This window comes from Phodopus roborovskii, unplaced genomic scaffold (genome assembly GCF_943737965.1).
Source record: "Phodopus roborovskii unplaced genomic scaffold, PHOROB, whole genome shotgun sequence".
Classification (NCBI taxonomy): Eukaryota; Metazoa; Chordata; class Mammalia; order Rodentia; family Cricetidae; genus Phodopus; species Phodopus roborovskii.
The window spans coordinates 50,002,340-50,010,628 of record NW_026126511.1 but is presented as its reverse complement, the minus strand read 5'-3'; the positions used below and the strand labels follow the sequence as shown (position 1 = coordinate 50,010,628).

Genomic DNA, 8,289 nt, shown 5'->3' with positions numbered 1-8,289 from the left:
GAAATGTGAAAGATCAGGCTTGGTGGCAGAAGTAGGCGGATCTCTAGAAGTCCAGGGTCAGTCCCATATACATAGTGAGTTCTGGACCAGCTGGGGCTCTAAGCATTATGCAGCTCTTGGAGGAGAAAACTGACCCAGGGCTATGGGCTTACTTGGAGCCTGGAACTGTAAGAATCCAGGCACAGCTATATTTTCAATGGGGCAATGTAAGTGTACAGTTTTTCCTCCCGCTGCTGGTCTGGTCCTGCCGCCGTGCCAGCCCCAAATAATACACAGAGACTCTGTATTAGATACAATTCTGTTGGCCCGGATACTAGTTTCTTATCGGCTAGCTCTGTCTTAAGTATTAACCCATTTCTGCTGATCTATGTATTTTCACGTGGTCTTTTCTTACCGGGGAGTGGGGCAGGCGTCTGGTCTCCCCAGTCTCTCCATCTTAGCTCTCCTTATGACTCCTCCTTCCTACTTCCTATTTCCTCCTTGTCTCCTAGTCCCTCCTATCTTCCTTTCCTATTGGCCAACAGTGCTTTATTCATTAACCAGTATGAGAAACATTTACAGAATGGCATCTCCCATCTTCTCCTCTTTTCTGTCTAAAATAAAAAGAAGGGTTTTAACCTTAACATAGCAAAATATATCACATAACAGTTATCAAATTTAGTCCATTAACATTTAGCAAGATTTGAAGAAAATATTCCATCATCTATTTTATCTTTGTGTGTCTAAAGTCTAAGTAACTTATCTTTAAGCTTAACTAAGGAAAACTATAACCATAACTATTTGTCTTCAACTCCTTCAAAGACCACAGAAGGATAGTATATAAATTCTAGAAATGACAGAGACATCTTGCATTGTCAGTCACCTGAAGTTCTTTTGTAATCTTCCATCTTCAGCCCATAGTCCATAGTGTGTCTGGCAGACTCTTCAGCAAAGCAGGAAACTTTAAACTGTCTTCTTGTATTGGCAGTTTGTCAGTCATTTTTCTCTGTGTCCTGCAGACTGTCTGGCAGAATCTTCTATGAAGCAGGAACTCTGTAGCAATGTCCATCTTGAATCACCAGTCACTTTTCTGTGGGTCCTGCATGTCCAGTTTATACAGCATAAAGTCAAACAGTCCAGACAAGAGCAGTATCTTGTCCAAATGGCTAGTCTTGCCATATTGAAAGCAAACTCCATAACGCGTTTCTTCAAGGTCCATCTTCCTTTCTGAGGCACGTGGCGTTGCCAGGAACAATTATGTCTCACTGTAAAGAAAACCCTAAACCATTTTAAATGTCATATTCTATAGGTCTTTGAAAGGTTTGAAGAATTCCTATCTATCTCAAATACATCTCTGCATATCTAGAAAACCTAACTCACCTAGCTAGGTTTTTATTATTATAGGTAACTATCTAAAATCTGTACTAAATTATACATTACATTTTTAAATGAGCTATATAAACACAATACCTAAACAAAAGGAGAAATATACATATCATAAAATTGACCTTAAATTGTATCAATAAATGAAAATCCATTCCAAAACAAAGTATTCATATCTATATCATAATCCCCTTTTTACCTTTAAAAAGAATATTGGTTGTGATTATTAACCATTTATAACCAAGCCCATTTAAATGAAAACAAACATTTATAAACAATATTTGGGAAATTGGGCATCGTTCTTTCCAAACTACTTCCTGCTGGTAAGGAGTGCTATCTTGGGGGAATCCTAAGAAGATGAAGAAATCCTGGTTGTAGTCTGCAAGGCTGCTTTGTCCAAGCTGTTTTGAATGTTGGATCACCAGCGACTCTGTTTCAGGGGGCCTGGCTTGATCAAACCACATTAGTCTGGAAGGAATCCACAGCCTTTTATTTTCTGTGGAAACAAAACTAGAAATCCTTTTCCCCAGTAACTTGTCCTTAGACTTAAATTTTGAAGTCAAAGCATTTTTAAGATATATAAATTGAATTAATCCAGCAGTATTTCCTTTAACAGTTGTTTCCTCAGCAGTCAAATGATATAAAGACAATATAATGCCATACAGTACACAGATTCTCTCTGAGCTTTTCATTTTTATTTGGCTTTATTATTACTCTGTTTCTTTCACTTTTTAGTTTTTATTTTTTAAGACAGGGTTTCTCTGTGTAACTCTTATCAGTCCTGGAATTCACTCCGCATACCAGGTTTACTTTGAAATCACAAGAGATCTGCTTGCCTCTGTCTCCTGAGTGCTGGGATTAAAGGTGTGTGCCACCACACCCAGCTCCTCTTTGTCTTTTTAAACCATTTTTTTATTCTCTCCCAAGCCTACGTATTTTTTAAAACACACTGTAATCCTTTAGAGGTTTTTCTTAATATGAATCTGTCTTTACTGTAAATCTTTATCTTTTTCTGGCCAGGAGTCTTTTATCTGGTAAACAACAACATTGCTAAAATGAAAGTCATTGTTGTTTCTGCCGCGATTTACCAAAGATGGCTGCGGCTATTTTACCGCCAGCACTGAGAACTATGCCCACTGCCTTGGTCTGCGCTGCCATCTAGCAAGCATGCTGCCAGCTTGGAGATGTGATCAATGCCATTGCCATCTCTCATACACACCAATAAAATATTAGCAGTGCTTTTTTTAAGCCATGCGGTTTTTTGCTGCTTATGCTGAGTCAGGAATCTTCCCTTAAAGGAGCCGTGCAAATATCTGCTTGTCTCTCCCAAAGCAGAGTTCAACCAAGAAAAATGCTGTTACCAAGAAACCTTGCTTGTCTCTGTTATTTTGTTTCTAAAATCCTTTTTTAAGCTTTTCTTAAATTTTAAGTGGAAGTTCCTATTAGCCACGTGGGCGCCATTTGTAAGAAGTATGGTTTTTCTTCCCGCTGCTGGTCTGGTCCCGCCGCCACCATGCCAGCCCCAAATAATACACAGAGACTCTGTATTAGATACAATTCTGTTGGCCTGGGTACTAGTTTCTTATCGGCTAGCTCTGTCTTAAGTATTAACCCATTTCTGCTGATCTATGTATTTTCACGTGTCTTTTCTTACCGGGGAGTGGGGCAGACGTCTGGTCTCCCCAGTCTCTCCATCTTGGCTCTCCTTACTGACTTCTCCCTCCTACTTCCTATTTCCTCCTTGTCTCCTAGTCCCTCCTATCTTCCTTTCCTATTGGCCAACAGTGCTTTATTCATTAACCAGTATGAGAAACATTTACAGAGTGGCATCTCCCATCAGGGCAAGCCTGTGTTACACCAGGCTTAGATTCCTTCTAAGACAGGATGTAGACATCTATACATTTAGTTGGAATTTAAGTCTTTGAAGCCATCCTAAGACAGAGCCCTTGAAGAGGACACTGAGTACAAAACATCCAGAAGCAAAGGGACAGACAAATTCTTAGCAGGAGTGTGACAATGGGACCCTTTGCTACTTTTCTAGGCTATTTGCTTGCATTTTTGTGTAACAGGTCCCCAGACCTTGGCACGACTGGCCCCATGATGGAAGGGCCATTTAGACCATAAAACTCAGCATGTAGACATTACCATTTGCCAAAATGAAAACAAAGACCTAATCCATCAAAGTCCACAGTTCTGGGAAAGTCTCTAAATGTACTAACCCTGTCTTTTGACTTCTGTAGTTCTGCTTCTGGCTAACTCTTCTTGTTAACTGAAATATGTCAACCCAGAACATGGTTTTTGTGCTTAAAATCTCTCCCCAAAAATGATTCAGGGCTACATTGGGATCCCCAACATCTAGTGTAGTTACTGGCTGGCTAATAAAGACTTCCTATTTGTTTAAAGCCGTGTCTGAGCAGTCTTCTCTGGTGGATACCCCACAACAGTTTGCTTGTTCATCTGTTTTCTTGTGGTACTGAGGATCAACCTAGAACCTCAGGCAGGCTGAGACTTCTCCACCATCAAGTTGTATTTCCATAGCTCACTTTACTTTTTATTTTGCAGTTGGGTCCCACTAAGTCTTAGGCTGGCCTTGTCTTTTCCCTATAGTAGAGGAGAAACAGATAACAAGGATCTTCCAATTCTGTATTATAAAGATACACATATACTCCATGTTGTAAAATGGACCATCCTACCCAAGAAACAGTTTGCCTCTTCTGAGTTGTCTGTTTGCCTGAGCCCAAACTTCGACAGAATGAGGGAAAGCAGAAGAGATGATGGGGAGAGAGACAGGAGGGCTGCTGATGAGTACTGGGTGAGGACTTACTAAGATTTCACTGGGTGCCTTATCTTTCCCTTGTGAAGCAGTGATGGGGGGGATCTTACACAGAATAGGGGAGAAGTTTCTTTAAATGTATATCGTGGGCTGGGGTGTTAGAGCTAGTGATAGCCTACATCTTTAATCCCAGCATTTGGGAGGCAGAAGCAGGTGGATCTCTGAGTTCTGGTCTAGCCTGGTCTACAGAGTAAGTTCCAGGGTAGCCAGGGCTACACAGAGAATCAGACCATGGGTTCAGTCCTCTGCATTGAGAAGTGGAGACACCATAATGTCTAATGGAGGAGATGACCAATAATGATTCTTCTTTTTCTTTTCTTTCCCTCCTGCCTTGGGCCAAGTAGGTTGTACAAAAGCAAGCCGACTTGTTCTGCCATGTTAATATTGTCATCCTTTGGGGTGGGGGGTGGGGTGGGGTTTCCCTATCACCTGTGCTGTTGCCCTTTTGTGCCTTGTGGTCATCTCATCATTATTAATATTATTCATTATTATATCCAATCATTGCTAAAAGGCAGATAAATGATTACCATTGTTGTGATTATTATTATTTGTTTTATTGGGGGTCGAACTCAGGTCCTCATACAGACTGGACAAATGTTCTTTCAAAGATCTATAGCCTCATCCCTGGAGCTGCCTCTTCCTCCCCTCCTCCTATGTCCTCTTCTTTTAATGGAGACAGGGTCTCAAAATAGCCCAAGCTGGCTTTGAATTCACTATGTAACCAAGGCTGGCCCTGAATTTCTGCCTCAGACTCCTCAGTGCTGAGATTACAAGCAAGTACTACCACAACTAGGTATTTTTATTGTTGGGACCATGCAGTCTTCTGAGTGCTAGAATTCCTCTTATCATAAGGATTCACTTGTGGAGATAAAACTGGCCAAACTAAAGCCATCAAATGCCACTGTCAACCCATGAATATCCTTTTTGTTTGCTTTTGTTTAAGACAGGATCTCACTGTGTAGCAGTGGCCTGCCTGGAACTTGCTTGTACACTAGGCTTGCTTCAAATTCACAGAGATCATCTGCCTCTGCTTTCCAGGTGCTGGCACTAATGTACAGTTCAGCTGGGTGTAGTGGCACACACCTTTAACCCCAGCACTAGGAAGGCAGAAGCAGGGGGATCTCTGTGAGCTGAAGGCTAACCTAATCTACATAGAGAGCTCCAGGGCAGCCAGAACTACATAGAGAGACTTAACTCAGAAAACAAACAAACAAAAATCCTAAAAACATTAAAAATAAAATGAAGTGTATGAGTCTATAGTTCTCAGCACTCTCACAAGGTTAAGCAGCCCTCACCGAGGTCTCAGAGAATTCTTATAACTGTACACCCTGTAGGGCCCCTTCCCAGACTCAGATTTCTTCTCCCAAGGCTGAGGCATTGCTAGTCCACCTGCTGATGTATCTGTGTATTGGCTTTCTCTGGACACTTGCTGCAAGTGCAATACACAGCACTGGTCCTTCCCCTCACTTAGCAGAATCTTCTGAAGGTCTATCCACAGTGTATGTAGTAGCACTTCATTTTTTTAGGGTTGAGTAACATCCTGCTTTGCCATTACATGACATTTGTTTATCCAGGCATCAGTTGATGAGCACGAGCTGCTTCCACCTCTAGGCTCTTGTGAACAACGCTGCTGTGCGTGTTTGGTGATGTTTATATGTGGACCTGTGTTTTCATTTCTTCAGGGTGTGTGCCTAGTTTTCTGTCCGCATGTTCAGCAGAAGGATACTTTTACACATTCAGGCCAAGATCCCTCTGAACATCCAGAGTACAAATCCTGACTCCAGACTTGGCAGGTGAAGCTGAAACTGTACCCGGCCACTTCATTCTTGTGAACACTCTGTGTGTGTGTGTGTGTGTGTGTGTGTGTGTTTTCTCTACCTGGTTTCAGGCACTGTACTGTAGCATGTAACGACACAGAACATTTTTTTCTTTATCTCAAATGTATTCTTTTTTATTATTTTTTACTTTCCAGTCCTAGTTCCCCCTCCCTCCGCTCTCCCTGTCCCTCCAATCCAGCCCCCTTCCCATCTTCTACTCCTCGAAGAGGGTAAGGTCTCCCTTAGGAAGTCTACTAAGTCTGCACGGAACATCCTTATCCTTTAGAATGCTCAAGATTCAATGTGGGAAATAAAGAAATTAAATATGCTGGTATAACTCACCCCCTGAAGCTTCCCACAGCATCCCAAGAAGGGCCAAACTCTACTCTGGTAGTATCCATTTATTTATTTATTTGGTTATTTGTTTGAAACATGGTCTCTTGCCGGCCATGCTGGCCACAAATCACTATGGAGCCAAATATAGCTCTGAACTTCTAAAACTGTTACAATTAAAATATGGTGTGTGTGTGTGTGTGTGTGTGTGTGTGTGTGTGTGTGTGATGGCATGAGTGTGGAGGTCAGAGGACTACTTTTTGGAATGTGTTCTCTCCTTCCACTGTAGGTTCCTGGGGTCAAACTGAGGGCATCAGGTTATGTGAGAAACACTTTTAGCAGCTGACCCACCTACTGGTACTATGGCCTTGAACTTCTGACCTTTCTGCTTCTACCTCAGAGGTGTGTGTGCCACTATGCCAGGTTTATGTGGGGCTAGGGGTGGAACCCAGACTTTACATACATGAATTAGTCAAGCACTCTATCACCTGAACTATATTCACAGCCCTATACATTAGTCATTTGAGAAAGGGTTTCATGTAGCTCATGCTGACTGTGAATGTGCTATTAGTTTAGATTGACCTTACATTTTTGACCCTCTAGCCTTTCAACTTCCCAAGTGCTGGAACTACAGTCTGACATCATATTTGACTATTTGTCATTGTTTGGTTCAAAAGGAACTTCTCTATTAACACGCTGTGATAATGCACATATAGCCCTCACGAGGTACTACAGAGGAAGGATTTACTGTGGTCTATGTGTCTTCCCATTTATGCCCATGTGGAGGATGATATATCAAAACGCCGTCTTGCAGTCCGGCATCCTCAGCTCTCAGGACAGACCCGGATGAGCAGGAAGTAATATGGGAATACCTTGACTTTCTAACAGCAACAGAGCCTTTTCTAGCTCCATCTCGGTCACTCACGCCAGAGGCTTTTGGTTCTTGTTTCTCAGTTCTGAAGAATAAGACTCATGAACCTCACAAGGTGAGTTTTAGACGAGGGTAGGTACAGTAAGAAGTTAAAGGAGAAAAAGAAGGCCAAGCTCCTGGGCATTGAAGGGGTCCTAGTAGGGCTGCACTGAGCGTCAATGTCTGGGAGTTAAAGGGGCTTTAGTGGATGAGGAAAGAGAGGAAGATGGGCTGGTCTAACCTCGGTATGGCTTCCAGGAAAGAGGCATGCCTTGGGGGGGTGGGGAGATGGAGAGCCTCTTCTTATTGTCTCCAGCTTCTGGCCACAGCAAAACTAGAGATACTTTTGGCTTAGACATTTCAAGCATCCCTAGCCTCTGGCAAGGACAAGGCTCTGGATATGCCCAAGGACATTTTTGGCTATTAGCCAAGAAAGACGTTTTTATTTGTGTGTTTTACCCAAACTGAACTGCCTAGCCAGTTTTTGCTTGTTATCAGCAGCAGGGACAGCTTGCTTACCTTTCCCACAAGTTCCCTGAGTTCTTCAGGCATTTCAATTACCTGGAGTTCATAACTCCTATCCTTAACTTGGAGCCTACCAGCAGAGCCTTGACCATGGCTTTCTTATAGTCACAACCTGGCTACAAAATACCGTGATGTTGTGCTCGCTTTGGCAGCACATATAGTAAAATTGGAACAATACAGAGACGATTAGCATGGCCCCTGCACAAGGATGACACACAAATACAAATAATAGCTGGGCATTGGTGGCCCATGCCTTTATTCCAAGACTAGGGAGGCAGAGGCAGGTGGATCTCTATGAGTTCGAGGCCACCTGGTCTACCGAGCTAGTTCCAGGACAGGCTCCAAAGCAATACTGAGAAACCAAACAAACAAAAACAAAAAAAATTATGTCATGGACCATTCTTATTACTTAAGGATTGGAGAGATTTGATGGTGACTGAAGGAGACTCCGTGGTGGGGTGATGCTATGCCTTGTCAGACCAAATAGGCCAATTTCTTTGTTGGCTAGC

General features: G+C 42.5%; 1 non-coding gene across 1 annotated transcript; it reads left to right on the top strand.

Moving 5' to 3' along the window:
- The first annotated feature begins 7,916 nt into the window (after positions 1-7,916).
- LOC127230531 (U6 spliceosomal RNA) lies at positions 7,917-8,024 on the top strand. Its single transcript, XR_007835180.1, has one exon. It is a non-coding gene; the product is annotated as a U6 spliceosomal RNA (small nuclear RNA).
- Positions 8,025-8,289: the final 265 nt, after the last annotated feature.